Source organism: Phyllostomus discolor, chromosome 10 (assembly GCF_004126475.2).
Source record: "Phyllostomus discolor isolate MPI-MPIP mPhyDis1 chromosome 10, mPhyDis1.pri.v3, whole genome shotgun sequence".
NCBI lineage: Eukaryota > Metazoa > Chordata > Mammalia > Chiroptera > Phyllostomidae > Phyllostomus > Phyllostomus discolor.
This window is the reverse complement of record NC_040912.2, coordinates 67,893,216-67,908,794: the sequence shown is the minus strand read 5'-3', so window position 1 is coordinate 67,908,794 and position 15,579 is coordinate 67,893,216. Positions and strand designations below refer to the sequence as shown.

The following is a 15,579-nucleotide window of genomic DNA, read 5'->3' as shown; positions in this document are numbered from 1 at the left end:
CCATTTATATATATATATCTATATATATATATCTATATATATATAAACACATATTACATGATATAAAACATGCAGTATTGCAGATCTGCCTTTACCATTACAGTAATACACCCACCATTGGAACAAAAGAGAAAAATTCAAGTAGAGAAATGAACTTGGCACATAAGAAGAAATCCTAGTGTGGGCATTTGTAGTTATCAATTAATAATTATTTATTGAGAATCACCTGTACAATGCTACAAGAAGAGTATCAAGTTATCTTTGCTCTTAAGATGCATATAATCTAGTTGAAGAGTCAAATTCAACGTGCCATTAAATCAATGTAGTGCTTAATTCTATTGCACTGACTGTGGATGCAAGAAGTTGGAGGAAGCAGAGATTAGGGTGGGCTAGAAGCACAATGTAGAAATTAAGAGGTGATGAAACTGAAACTATTCCTTAGATAGAAGACAAAGATCAAAAGCCCTGGGCCACGAGTAAGGATAGGTGGTTATGTTGACTACATGGAGAAAAGTAGAAGTAGAATTTTTTTCTGAGAAAGATTAATGGAATAAACAAATATTTTCTGAGTGCCGACTCTGTGCCAAGTGTTAGGTGGAAAAGATGAAGGATCCAGTAAGAAATGGGCCCTGTACTTAAGCAACTAGAAAGGTCACATTCTCGGTTATTTATTGGTATTCATGAATCAAATTCTCTAAAATAATTATAAAACTTTTGTGTTACATTGGTACCCTTTTCCCTAATATATGATAAAATAGAATAATCATGTGAAATACATTTTGAAAGAACATAATAGTCAATTTAATGTGAGAACCAGTTTTTCCTTTTTTAAAATATCTTTAATCCCTTATATTTCAGTACCCTCATTCTTTTTTTTTTAAAGATTTTATTTATTTATTTTTAGAGAGGGAAGGGAGGAAGAAAGAGAGAGAGAGAGAGGGATCAATGTGCGGTTGCTGGGGGCTGTGGCCTGCAACCCAGGCTTGTGCCCTGACTGGGAATCGAACCTGTGATGCTTTGGTTCACAGCCCATGCTCAATCCACTGAGCTACGCTAGCCAAGGCTAGAATCAGTTTTTCTTATGTATTCTCCAGTACAATATCTACCATATTTTAAGATGACAATAATGATAATACACATTCATTGTATGTTCATCATGTGTCAAGCACTCTTAAAGAAACTTTTATTAATTTTTTAACTTCACAACAATGAAGTAGGAATGACAGCACCTTCAATTAATTAATAAGGCCCAGTAATGTTCTCTAACTCACCTAAGATGACAGAGCTCATAATCAGTAAAGCCAGACCATCAGTGAATGGTCTGGTGCCAGAGACTGTCCTTTTAACCATGGTATTTGATTTGTAAAATTTAAAATGAGAAGAGAATCCAAGTATTGAATCATTTTCAATATAGAGTTCATCTTGACATTTTAGAGGAACACAAATAATATAATATTGTTCTTTAGTAATGGCTTTTCTTATTTGCTTACAAATATTTATTTTTAAATTTTATATTTCTACGAAGATGTTATATAAGTATGACTATAACTTCTATCCAAATTCTTATTTTCAAGGGTGAAAATATTAAATAATTAAGGAACAGTGCAATTTTTGCATTTATTTGATGATACCAAGGATAACAGAATCACTTTTTACTGTAAGTACAACATGTGAGGAAATATCAATGCTCTAGTCATTCAGCTTGACATTTCTTTGTGAAGTGGGCAGAAAATTAAATTGCTTTGAATTAGAGGAGAAAATCACACACCTTGAAAAATAACATGTTGAGGTCCTGCTTCTACTAAGGTACGTGTGAATTATACCACAGGAGTTTCACTGATGGTAATGGGAATTGTGAAATTGCCCTTCTTAATATGCTCTGAATCGTTACCCCTTAACATCCTCACAATATTATTGAACTTTTCCTGGCATTTCATGTTGGTTTTGTAGTATGGCATTTTCCTTATGTATTTCTTTGAAAAGCCAGATAACTTCATTAGTTTCTTTAGTTTTAATTTTTAAGCTGCTCTTACCTAGCTTCCCCCACTACTGATTAATATTCTGATATTCTAGATCACAACTCCTTTGAACTGTTCTAAGTTTTAAAATAAACACTAAAAATTGGAACATATGAATCATTTTTTCAATATCCAGATTCTTTTAACAGCAAATATTTTTGAGGCCACCCCAGTGCACTCTGCTGGGCTTCTTAGGAAGTAAGATAAATCAGATGCTTTGACTTTGAAAAACTACTGGTCAGGTACAGAAGATAAGATATAAAAATGCCAGGTCTAGCCAATAATTATGTCAAATTATTGCTTTTATGAAAATTAGTAAGAGGTGCTTCATACCTAAGATATAAGCTGAATGCTGAAGGTCTAATAAGATTCAAGAGCTTAGATTTCACCTCTAATGTGCTCACTGATGGGAGGAAGATGATAGAGGTAGGGAGTGAGTTTTAATGTCATTTATGATGATCAAGGAAGCACAATGTTAAGTGGAAATAATGCATATAAAGCAAGTAACATACTGCCTGGCATGTGGCAGACACTCCATGAATATGTATTGCATTGAGAATTCAGACAGAAGGAGAAATAGTTTTGAACTAGGGATTAAGGTACCATGTTTAGAGTATGAAGGCAGGAAGGAGGGACTTCCAGGCTTAGAAAGCAGCACAATGAAGGAATTGAGGCAGGAAAGCAAGCAAAGTTCACAAACAGACCTCCAAGAGGAGTAAAGCACTCCCATTTGGAGTTTAGAAATGAATAGAGGAATTTTTAGTTGTCACAGTGACTGAGAGTGCTTCTGGCATCAACTGCATTGGAGCCAAATAGGCTAATGATTCTGTAATTAGTGTCACACAACATAATACCATCCTCAAAAAATGCCGAAAGCACTCCTGGGGGATAGGGCTTATAAAAAGAAGCAGTGAGAAATGAGGTTGGAAAAGTGGACTCCATTAGCACACTGGACATCAAATGCCATGCAGATAAGTGTCTTGATTAGTAGGCAATGGGGAATCTTTGAACATTTTGGAATTGAGGAATTAGATTATCAATCTTTGAAAGTATGGAGAATAAGGACCATTAATGATTCAATAAAATGAATTTGGCATTCATTGGTAAGGTAGTGGGGAAATGGGCAGTGGAGTGACCAGTCAGGATTTTATAGGCAGTGAGAAGGAACAGAAGGGAGGTGATGGCAATGTCTGTTTCTCCATGGAAGGAGGTTGGCGCCACAGTATCTTACTCATATTCTTTCTCTCTAAAGGACAACTACACTCCCCCTGTGGAGTTCATTAACCAGTGAAACTTTAAAGTTTTTCTGAGAGCGTAAGATCTGAGAAAGGATGGAAAATCCTATCTAATCTTTCAAAGCCAGAATTTCTTCTACCCCACTCTTTGGTCTGTCACAATAACATTGCTTTAAGGGAGATAGTGGAAAAGCAAGCGTCAGAAATGCAATTTCAGCAGCATACCTCACCCTGATTAGCTGTAAAAAGCAAGCACAGGAGCTCCCCCGCTGGGGCTGCACACCTGAGGTTGTCTGTTATACTCAACACTGCTCCAGTTCTTCATCACTAAGAGCCGCCAACCCAGAAATACTTGGACGTGATAGAGTTAGTCACACACAAACACACACTCATGCACATGCCTGTATGTACACTTTTTCTTTTTTTAAATATTTTATTTATTTATTTTTAATAAATAAGTGAGGGAGGGAGAAAGAGAGACAGAGAGAAATATCAATGTGCGGTTGCTGGGGGCCATGGCCTGCAACCCAGGCATGTGCCCTGACTGGGAATCGAACCTGCGATGCTTTGGTTCGCAGTCTGTGCTCAATCCACTGAGCTACGCCAGCCGGGGCCATACGTACACTTTTTCATTCCTAGAACAAATTAAAGCAACATGGCCAGTTAATGACTCTGAGAACAGTTATCTACCTTGTACTGCTTCTTTTGATTTTTATTTCTAACTAAAAATTCAAAAAGCTTACTGTTTCTTCTCGAGTTTGCCTTAAAACAAGAGCTGGAAGTGATGGACACATGGCCACACTGGCCAGCTATGTACCAAGGATGCTGAGGGCTATGTAGACCGTGTTGTTGGAAGAGTCACAAAGTCATTTTGTGTTGTTGCCAGTGCTCTTCTGTGATTCCTTTGAAGGGTGTTCATAGATATTGTTTTACGTGTGCTATGTTAAACACACCCAGCCATTAATTGCTGTCCAGGGAGGTAAATCATGTTCAATAGTTTAATGATACGCTGCTTTGAAAAGGATTTGCTATTTTCTTTCTTTATTCTGTAGACTTACAGGTTCCCACTTATTTTTACATGTCATCTTATATTTTAAGGAATTCTGAAAAGTCTCTAATTATTTCCCTTCTCACTTAAAGAAAGGTTGTTTTACAGTACGAGTGGCAAACTCAAACCCACAAACTTAAGAAAACAGGTTGCAGAGGGGACTGTGGTAAAGGCAGAGCACACCTGACCAAAGGCGTTCACATTCACTGTTGGTAACAGTCACCACGCTGGGCACAAATGGTGTCTGTGCTGGCTGCCGCAGACCCATGGACTGCAAGCTTGACATCTCAGACCATGAAGCTTTCTCCAGTTCTTTAATGGTTAATGGGGGTGGGGGTTTCCATATAGCACAGTCCATGGGGGATTCTCTTGTTGGTTGTAATTAGTGGGTCCTGATGCTGGAACTTCTAAACTTTCTCCTTAGACTTCAAAAAAGCTGTGGTGATGCAGTCTTTCAGAGGAAGAAAGTATATGTCAGTGTTTTTGGTACTTTTTTCTAAAAACTGGGCTTTATTCTTGATTCTGGATGGGCCTCCCTTGATTCTGAATGAGACACTTTTCTTGGGTGTCAGCTGGCTGCCAACTTGCTGGTAGTTTATACAATTCCACAATAAGGTCCCAGATGACCGGAACACACTTACGGCCCAAGGCAGAGATTTGTAACCATAAATCTCATGCACATTCATTATTTTCTGATAAGCTTATCCCTGAAGCACAATATTTTTCCTAATTAATTTTAGTTTCAAATCTATCCATTTGTTAAACTCACTCAGAAATTAGCTTTTGTTTAACTGGGTGTAGGAAAATCTTCTACAGGTTAATTACATGTTGTATGAAGAAGAATTTTCTCTGGCCCATTTTATCTGGGTTGCCTATTAGATACTCATTCATTTTTACAAGTCAGCCCACCCTGCCATTCGTTTTCAGTACTAAAAGTGATCTCTGACCTGGATAAATGACTCTCATAGTCAAAGAGCAATTTCCTGAAGAATAAAATAAGTAGGGCAGTGCCCACTTGTTGCTTCAACAAACAAAGAAAATATATATTAAAGTCCTATGTCTACCATGTACTCATATATCTCTCACAAATTTCACACTAATTTAATTCTCCTAACAACTTTTGGGAGTATTTTATTAACATAGGAGAACAGACTATGTAAGAAAGAAGTTATATAACTTGGAAAATTTCACTCAACTAAAAAGAAAAGAATCAAGATTCAAATGCAGGTCCCTCTGGTTGCACAGAACATTATTGCATTTCAAAATATGCATAAAATTTTCCATTCCCTCATTAACCAGTTTTATTTTCCCCCAAAGCCAAGCAATTAGTTTGATTTACTTTGTCTTCCATTGAAATTACTAGTTGTAATGTTAGGTGCTCTTGTACAACAGCACATGGGGTCCTTGATAAACAATGTTTCTCTCAACATTGATTCCTTATTACTAATTCCCAGCTGGGGCAACTGTGTGGAGTATGCACATTCTCCCCACAACTACATGGGTTTGCTCCAGGCATTTGGGTTTCCTCCCATACCCCAGGGAGGTGCATGTGAAGTGAACTAGCAGTGTCCCAGTCTGAGCAAAGTGTGAGTGGGTGCGAGTGGCCTTGTAATGGAAGGGCATCATGCCCAGGGTGGGTGCCCACCTTGTGTCCTGAGATGCTGAGAGAGGACCCTGACCTGGAATAAGCAGTCTGGAAAAAGAATTCTGTTCCTTGTTTTGTAACTTTTGTTAAATGCATGTATAGATCACATTTATTTTTAAATGTTTAATATTAATTGTGCTTTGTGTTTTTATTTAGAAGTTTGTTAATGTGTTTTGACCAGAAATATGGGATCTGTCTGGAAAAAATCCAACCATTATTAATATAACGAAAATGATTTGCCCAACATCGATGTAAGGAGACTGGCAGTCAAGGAGAGTGGACTGGAATGTGCATGCATGAACAATAATGCCTTCACTGTACTAGTCAGTGGGGGAAGTAGACGCCACTGAATGTGGAGCAAGTACTGTGTGCATTGCATTCAAAAGTCCTGAGTCAGTAGAGCAACAAATCTGCACCAAATTTTGTGTTAAGCTTGAACATTCCTCTATGAACACTATTTGAATGATTCAGAAGGCCGCAATTATGGGCAAGTGGTGATTGGCAGCCTAGTCATAACAGCTTGCATGCTCATGTGTCACCTCAAATTTTTTTAGGGAAACATCAAATCACTAGGGTGACTCAGCACCCCCTACAGGCCAGATTTGGAGTCCTGGGACTTCTGGCTTTTCCCAAACCCAAAATCCCCTTTGAAAGAGAAAGAGATTTCAAACTATTGATGAGCTTTAGGAAAATTCAATGAGCCAGCTAATTGGGATTGGTTGAACTATGTGAAGTCCCAAGGTGCCTACTTGAAAGGGGACTGAGGCATCATTGTTCTATGTACAATGTTTTTTGTATCTTGTATCTTCTTCAGTAAATGTCTCCATTTTTCATATTACCTGGCTGGATACCTTCTGGACAAGACTTGCATGCCCTAGGAACTTAACCCCTGCTTATATTAATTAGCCAATGGTAAACTTGATTTCATTATACATTTTTCTTAAAGTCACAGTTTCCAAGAACCTATATATCACATCAAGAGAGGACTTAACTGCGTTATATTTTCATGTAGCCATTAAGTATGCATACTGGAAGCTGAATCAACAGCAAGAAGGTTCTGACTATGCTCATTCAACTGAAGGATAACTACAGACACAAAGAAAGAATACCCTCAACCTTTGATATTAAAGAGATTGATTTTGCAAGCATAGAATAATCAGAAGTCTCTTCAGAGAAGAACCGTTTCGGAAAGATAGCAACCAGGAATGTGTGAGAACTCACCACGATCATTAAAACCCCGAGAATCAGAAAATATTTATGGGCTCATTTCAGGAGGAGGCACAGGTAAGCACAATTCAGTGTGTTAGAGGTTCACAGAGAGAGCTGGCTATACAAAGGAGCTCTAAGTAGAATATTAATGAAAATAAATGAGATATAGAAGTTCTAATTATCTATATTATATCAACTAATCTCCTTTTAGAATAATTTGTTAATATCTAATCACCTGCATTCATTCCCTCAGATAATTTCTGTTCAGCAAAGTGAATTAAAAAATATACAAATATTTAAAGAAAACCTGGGTTTCCATCTAGGTGAGGAAAATGAAATAAAGTCTCATATTTTTCAAAATTGTTCATCATCCCTCATCTGAAAATACTAGCCATCTGTTTCAATTTTGTAAACAGCCGCATCTCAAAGTCAAAGATTAAGCTGTATTTTATTTCTGGTACTCTTCATTTCCTAGAATATGAATATAAAATATAGTATTTGTTTTCAACAATTCCTTAAAGAGGGCTGAGATTATAAAGGTAGCTTAAAAATTTCTTTTTCTATATGGGGTCCAGATTAACATAATTCTTTTTTTTTTTTTTTTTTTTTTTTTTTTTTTTATTTCAATCATTGTTCAAGTACAGTTTTCTGCCCCCTACTCCCGTTTCAGCCCCTCCACCCAACCCTCCCCCCTTCCCCCCATTACCCCCCACCCTTAGTTTTTGTCCATGTGTCCTCCAAATTTGTTCCTGTAATCCCTACCCATTCCCCCCTGAAATTCCCTCTTCTCTCCCCTCTGGCCACTGTCAGACTATCCCCTATTTCAGTGTCTTTGGTTATATTTTGCTAGTGTTTTGTTTTGTTTTGTTGTTTAGATTCCTGTTAAAGGTGATATCATGTGGTATTTGTCTTTCACTGCCTGGCTTGTTTCACTTAGCATAATGCTTTCCAGCTCCATCCATGCTGTTGCAAAGGGTATGAGCTCCTTCTTTCTTTCTGCTGTATAGAATTCCATTGTGTAAATGTACCATAGTTTTTTGATCCATTCATTTACTGATGGGCATCTAGGTTGCTTCCAGCACCTAGCTATTGTAAATTGTGCTGCTATGAACATCGGGGTGCAAAGGTTCTTTTGTATTGGTGTTTTAGTGTTCTTAGGATAGAGTCCCAGCAATGGAATTGCTGGGTCAAAAGGCAGATCCATTTTTAGTTTTCTGAGGAAGTTCCAAACTGCTTTCCATAATGGTTGTACCAGTCTGCAGTCCCACCAACAGTGCACTAGGGACCCCGTTTCTCCACATCCTCTCCAACACTTGTTATTTGTTGCTTTGTTTATGATGGCCATTCTGACTGGTGTGAAGTGGTATCTCATTGTGGTTTTAATTTGCATCTCTCTGATGGCTAGCGATATTGAACATCGCTTCATGTGTCTTTGGATTTTCTGTATGTCCTCCTTGGAGAATTGTCTGTTCAAGTCCTTTGCCCATTTTTTAATTGGGTTACTTGTCTTCTTAGAGTGGAGTCGCGTAAGTTCTTTATATATTTTGGAGATTAAACCCTTGTCTGAGGTATCATTAGCAAATATGTTTTCCCATACAGTTGGTTCTCTTTTTATTTTGATACTGTTTTCCTTAGCTGTGCAAAAGCTTTTAATTTTGATGAGGTCCCATTTGTTTATTCTTTCCTTTATGTCCCTTGCTCTAGGGGACAAGTCAGTAAAAAAGTTTCTTTGTGAAATATCTGAGATTTTCCTACCTACGTTCTCTTCTAGGACTTTAATGGTGTCACGCTTTATATTTAAGTCTTTTATCCACCTTGAATCTATTTTTGTATAAGGTGTAAGTTGGTGCTCGAGTTTCATTTTTTTGCACGTAGCTGTCCAGTTCTCCCAACACCATTTGTTGAAGAGGCTATTTTTATTCCATTTTATGTTGCTGCTTCCTTTGTCAAATATTAATTGACCGTAGAGGCTTGGGTTTATTTCTGGGCTCTCTGTTCTGTTCCATTGGTCCATGTGCCTGTTTTTATGCCAGTACCAGGCTGTTTTGATTACAGTGGCCTTGTAGTATAGTTTAATGTCAGGTATTGTGATTCCTCCTACTTTACTCTTCTTTCTCAAAATTGCAGCAGCTATTCGGGGTCGTTTATGGTTCCATATAAATTGTTGAAGTGTTTGTTCTATGTCTGTGAAATATGCCATTGGTACTTTAATCGGTATTGCATTGAATGTGTAGATTGCTTTTGGTAGTATGGACATTTTAATGATATTAATTCTTCCAATCCATGAACACGGTATATGTTTCCATTTGTTTGTGTCCTCCTTGATTTCTCTCCTCAGTGTTATGTAGTTTTCTGCATACAGGTCTTTTACCTCTTTGGTTAGGTTTATTCCTAGGTATTTTATTTTCCTTTTTGCTATTTCAAATGGGATTTTTTTCTTGATTTCTGCTTCTGCTGTTTCATTGTTGGTGTACAGAAATGCCTTTGATTTCTGGATATTGACTTTGTATCCCGCTGTTTTACCAAATTCATTTATTAGGTCAAGCAGTTTTTTGGTGGAGTCTATAGGATTTTCTATGTACACTATCATGTCATCTGCAAACAGTGACAGTTTTGTTTCCTCCTTTCCGATTTGGATTCCTTTTATTTCTTTTTCTTGTCTGATTGCTGTGGCTAGAACCTCCAGTACTATATTGAATAGAAGTGGTGAAAGTGGACATCCTTGTCTTGTTCCTGTTCTTAGTGGAAAAGATTTTAATTTTTGCCCATTGAGTATAATGTTGGCTGTAGGTTTCTCATATATGGCCTTTATTATGTTGAGGAATGCTCCCTCTATTCCCACTTTACTGAGTGTTTTTATCATAAATGGGTGCTGTACCTTATCAAATGCTTTTTCTGCATCTATCGATATGATCATGTGGTTTTTGTCTTTGCTTTTGTTTATGTGATGTATTACATTTACTGATTTGCGTATATTGTACCATCCTTGCATACCTGGAATGAATCCAACTTGGTCATGGTGTATGATCTTCTTAATGTACTGCTGGATGCGGTTTGCCAGTATCTTGTTGAGGATTTTAGCGTCAATGTTCATCAGCGATATTGGCCTGTAGTTTTCTTTCTTTGTTGTGTCTTTATCTGGTTTTGGGATTAAGATGATGTTGGCCTCATAAAAAGAGTTTGGTAGTCTTCCATCTTTTTGGATTTTTTGAAATAGTCTGTGAAGGATAGGTGTTAGTTCTTCCTTAAATGCTTTGTAGAATTCTCCTGTGAAACCATCTGGTCCAGGGCTTTTGTGTGTTGGGAGTTTTTGGATTACTGCTTCGATTTCTTTTGCTGTTATTGGTTTGTTGAGGCTTTCTGCTTCCATTTTATTGAGTTTGGAAGGTTATATTTTTCTAGAAATTTGTCCATTTCATCTAGGTTTTCAAATTTCTTGGCATACAGCTCTTTGTAGTAATTTGTTACAATCCTTTGTATTTCTGTGGTATCTGTTGTAATCTCTCCTCTTTCATTTCTGATTGTGTTTATTTGGGTTTTCTCTCTTTTTTTCTTGATGAGTCTGCTTAAAGGCTTGTCGATTTTGTTTATCTTTTCAAAGAACCAACTCTTGGATTCATTGATCTTTAGAATTGTGCTTTTAGCCTCTATGTCATTTAATTCTGCTCTGATCTTGGTTATTTCCTTCCTTCTGCTTGCTCTGGGCTGTCTTTGTTGTTGTTCCTCGAGTTCTTGTAGACGTAGGGTTAGGTTGTTTGTTTGAAATGTTTCTAACTTTTTTAGGTGGGCCTGTATCGCTATGATCTTCCCTCTCAGGACTGCCTTGGCTGTGTCCCATAAGTTTTGGGTTGTTGTGAGTTCGTTTTCATTTGTTTCCAAAAACCGTTTGATTTCTTCCCTAATATCATTCTTGACCCATTCATTGTTTAATAGCATGCTGTTTAATCTCCACGAATTTGAGTGTTTTGGGTTTTTTTCCTTGTGGTTGGTTTCTAGTTTCAGTCCCTTGTGATCCGAGAAATTGCTTGGTATGATTTCAATTTTTTTGAAATTGTTGAGGCTTGTTTTGTGTCCTATCATGTGGTCAATCTTTGAAAATGTTCCATGTACATTTGAAGAAAATGTGTATTTAGCTTCTTTGGGATGGAGGGTTCTGTAAATATCAGTAAAGCCCAGCTCGTCTAGGGTATTGTTCAATGCCACAATATCTTTGTTGATGTTTTGTTTGGAAGATCTGTCCATTTTTGATAGAGGGGTGTTAAAATCCCCCACAATAATTGTGTTGCTGTCCATATCTTTCTTGAAGTCCTCTAAGATTTTCTTTATGTATTTAGGTGCTCCTATGTTGGGTGCATATATATTTACTATGTTTATGTCTTCTTGGTGAATTCTTCCCTTGAGTATTATGAAATGACCTTCTGGGTCTCTCTTTATGGATCTTCTTTGGAAGTCTATTTTGTCAGATATGAGTATTGCTACCCCGGCTTTTTTCTCCTGTCCATTTGCTTGGAAAATTTGTTTCCAGCCCTTCACTTTCAACCTGTGCAGATCTTTTATCCTGAGGTGGGTCTCTTGTAGACAGCATATGTGTGGGTCATGTTTTCTTATCCAATCAGCTATTCTATGTCTTTTGATTGGAGCGTTTAGTCCATTTACATTTAAGGTTATTATTGATAGGTACTTATTCATTGCCTTTTATGTACGTGTGATCCTCTCTCACTCTCTCTTTTCCTTTCTTTCCTTAAAGCAGTCCCTTCAGCATCTCTTGCAGAGTTGGTTTAGTGGAGGTGTATTCTTTTAGACTTCTTTTGTCTGAGAAGCTTCTTATTTGGCCTTCTATCTTAATTGAGAGCCTTGCTGGGTAAAGTAGTCGTGGTTGCAGGCCTCTGGTTCTCATTACTTGGATTATTTCTTGCCATTCTCTTCTGGCTTGGAGTGTTTCCATTGAGAAGTCAGCTGTTAGCCTTATTGGAGCCCCCTTGTATGTTACTTCCTTCTTCTCCCTTGCTGCCTTTAAGATTCTCTCTTTGTCTTGAAATTTTGCCATTTTAATTATGATGTGTCTTGAGGTGGGCCTCCTTGGGTTCCTCTTGATTGGGACTCTCTGTGTTTCCTGTATTTGTGTGACTTTTTGTCTCATCAAATTAGGGAAGTTTTCCATCATCACTTGTTCAACTAGGTTTTCTATCCCTTGTTCTTCTTCTTCTCCTTCTGGTATCCCTATTATACGGATATTATTACGTTTCATATTGTCTTGCATTTCTCTTAATCCCTCTTCATTCTTTCTGAGCCTCTTTTCCCTTTCTTGCTCTTTCTGGGTGTTTTCTTCTATTTTGTCCTCTAGCTCGCTGATCCGATCTTCTGCTTCATCGATCCTGCTTTTCATTCCTTCTACTGTGTTCTTCATTTCAGAGATTGTATTCTTCATTTCCTCTTGGCCCTTGTTGAGAGTTTCTATTTCCTTTTTTATGCTGATGTAGTTTTCATTGAGTTCATTGTAGCTTCCCTGTAGCTTCTCGTAGCTCATTGTGAGCTCATTGAGCTTCCTGACAATCACTGCTTTGAATTCAATATCTGATAGTTGAATTGCCTCTGTTTCATTTAGCATTCTTTTTGAGGCTTCCTCCTTTCCTTTCATTTGGGGAGTATTTCTTTGTCTTCCCATTGTTTGTGAGACTCTTCTTGTTCACCTCAGCTTCTTATATTGATCTGTTCTGGCTCCCTCGGTTTATGATGTGAACTTCTTTAGTAGAGTAGCAGTGAGTTTCAGTGGTACTGTTTCCTTGACCCCCCAAGCTCGCTGGTCTTGGGCTGTTGTTTAAGTTGGCTTTGTGTTTGCCTTTGGGTTCTGATTGTTGTTGAGTCTTTCTTTGATGGTTCCTTCCCTCCAGCTGGTTAAATGTGGGTCACTCTGTCCACCACCTTCTATATTTTGTTGTGCTGGTGCGGGCAGGTTGTGTTGAGGCTGGTTCTTCTTGATGCAGCAATCTGTTCTTTGTTCTTTCGGTTCTGCCACAATCCTTGGTCCTCCGTTCTCAAAAATGCTGAAATATGTTGGTTGCTTGCCTTTCCACTCCAAAGATCGGTCAGGACTCTCTCCCCTGAGCAGAGGAAAGCCAAATCTGCTCCTTCCTACTCCGACGCCATCTTAGCCAGATTAACATAATTCTATACTAAAAGTAAAAACACTCAAGAAATCTAGGCATTAAATTACAGTTCAGTATGGCTTATTTAATGACATATCAAACAGAACTCAGTACAGCAATTGGTGTTTGAAAAACGTTTCATCAATGATAAAGGCAGTACTGTAAAATCCTGTTTTCTGAATCTTCAAAGATTAAATTATATTAAAATAGTTTGCATCAATGAATTTTGTCTCTGCCCTTCTGCCTTTTGGTTCGAGTAGAGATTCTAACAGGTAAATAAAAGCACCCCAACATGTGTACACACACTCCCATTTGGCCAGGTGACACGCAAGAGAGGACATGGAAAAGGTTACTTAGGAACTAAGTATATTCAAGTCTCATGATTGTATTTGCATTTCCTCTAAACATCTACAGTTTAGTATATAACCAAATCATTGATGAAGGTAAATTTGTATGATATAATTTCAAGAGGGAGATTGTGAGGAACCCAGGTGCCTATATAAACCAAAATTATAAACTCTGAGCAGGAGGCCTTGTTAATACAGTTCACTGCAGTACCTAGCCCTCCACCAGAGCTGCCACCCAGTGTGGAGTCAGATAGTATTGAGTATTCAGTAATGATGAATAAGTGATTGAACTAATACCTAGGAATTGAAATTCAAGTATTTCTCAGAGTTGTATTAATGAATCTACTTTTGTAGAGCTGACACAGCTCTGTATTTGGAACTGAATTATTCCTCCCAACACTAGTATTTTGAGTAAGTATCTTAAAACAAATAAAACACTGGGTAAATATTCTTTAGCTAAAAATCACCTTAAATCTTATTCTAAAAATAAATAAATAAATAAATCTTATTCTAATTGGTAGGATCTATATCCTGAAAAGAATTATTTCACTTATTTCCCTAATCATGGCACCTATTAACACATTTTGAAGCACATTGTATACTAATTTCCCTTAAAAGGTAATTCCAAATTAGATCTCTTTCAAAATATTGTGCCAGCTTTCTTAAAAAGTAGAATCTTGGTGGGGGGTAATGGGGGGAAGGGGGGAGGGTTGGGTGGAGGGGCTGGAACGGGAGTAGGGGGGAGAAAACTGTACTTGAACAATGATTGAAATAAAAAAAAAAGTAGAATCTTGATTCTTTCAGCCAAATATTTCACATATGAAGCAAAGAAATATCGGCATGGCCATTCCACTGCTGACCTTCTTAAACTAAAATCCAACCATGCTAAAGAAGACTTAAATTCCTAGAACATGGTTCTGACATAAATAAGGTTAATATTATAAATATCTGTGAGTTGTGTAGTGTGTGTATATATATATATATATATATGTTATGGAAAAGCTGTTTAAAACAATACAATGTGGTTTATTATTTCAAAAATGATTTAAACTAATTGAACATAAACATAAACAAGCTATGGGTCAGGCTGAATGTACACATTAAAATCTGATTTTTAATACTACAAGAGTCAGACACAAGAAGGCAGACAAAGAGATATCCTGGCAGACCCATTCTCACAAGATATATTTTAATGTAGGATTTTATAATTTCCAATCATTTTAGATTTAGCTGGACTCCAGGAATACTTGTAACACATCTTATATGGCTTCACTATTATTATGATCATGAAGACCCACATTAAAAACAATATGGTTTTAGTGCCTATCAAATTTGTTTCCTGAATCTTCTGGACAAGACAGTGGCATAAATAAATGTAGTAGGTACTGGCATCCTCCCATAACTATATCAAAATTATAACTAAAACTATAGGGAACCATCATCCAGAACCTCCTGAAATACAGCTGAGTAGAAATCCAGTAACTAGGGATTTAACAAAAGAAGCCACCTTGAGACTGGTAGGAAAGGTGGAAACAAAAATTGGACTTGTCCCACTCATGTGTGGTGGATAAAAATCAGGGGGGATACTTTGGTTGTGGAGGTTCCGCATAAGAAATGAGGGGTCCCAACACTATATTACTCCCCCAAACCCAGTGTTCCAGTGCTGGAAAGATAAGTTCCCACAACTTCTGGCCGTAAAAACTAACAGGAATTGAGGCAGAGTGAGATGGAAGAGTTCTGGAGTCTCAGGAAGTTATTAAAGGGCCCGTGTACAGACTTCCTCAAGTCACTCCAACTTCCATTTCTGGGATAGCAGCTGGAAAGGCACCAGGAACATAAGGAAAAAAAATGAAGTGTCTGGCATCAGGGCAAATGCTTGAGGGCAGCTTTCTCTAAGACAAAATCCTGGCTGTTTGAAAGAAAATTTTCCT

General features: G+C 37.5%; 1 protein-coding gene and 1 long non-coding RNA gene across 2 annotated transcripts in view; both read right to left on the bottom strand.

Annotated features, from left to right (window-relative positions):
- KCND2 (potassium voltage-gated channel subfamily D member 2) overlaps positions 1–15,579 on the bottom strand; it is a 526,794-nt gene that overhangs the window by 314,334 nt on the left and 196,881 nt on the right. The gene's annotated exons all lie outside the window — the stretch shown is intronic.
- Positions 3,334–6,249, bottom strand: LOC118497156. The gene is made up of 2 exons (XR_004899697.1): positions 3,873–6,249; positions 3,334–3,671 (listed from the first exon to the last, which is right to left on the bottom strand). It is a non-coding gene; the product is annotated as an uncharacterized LOC118497156 (long non-coding RNA).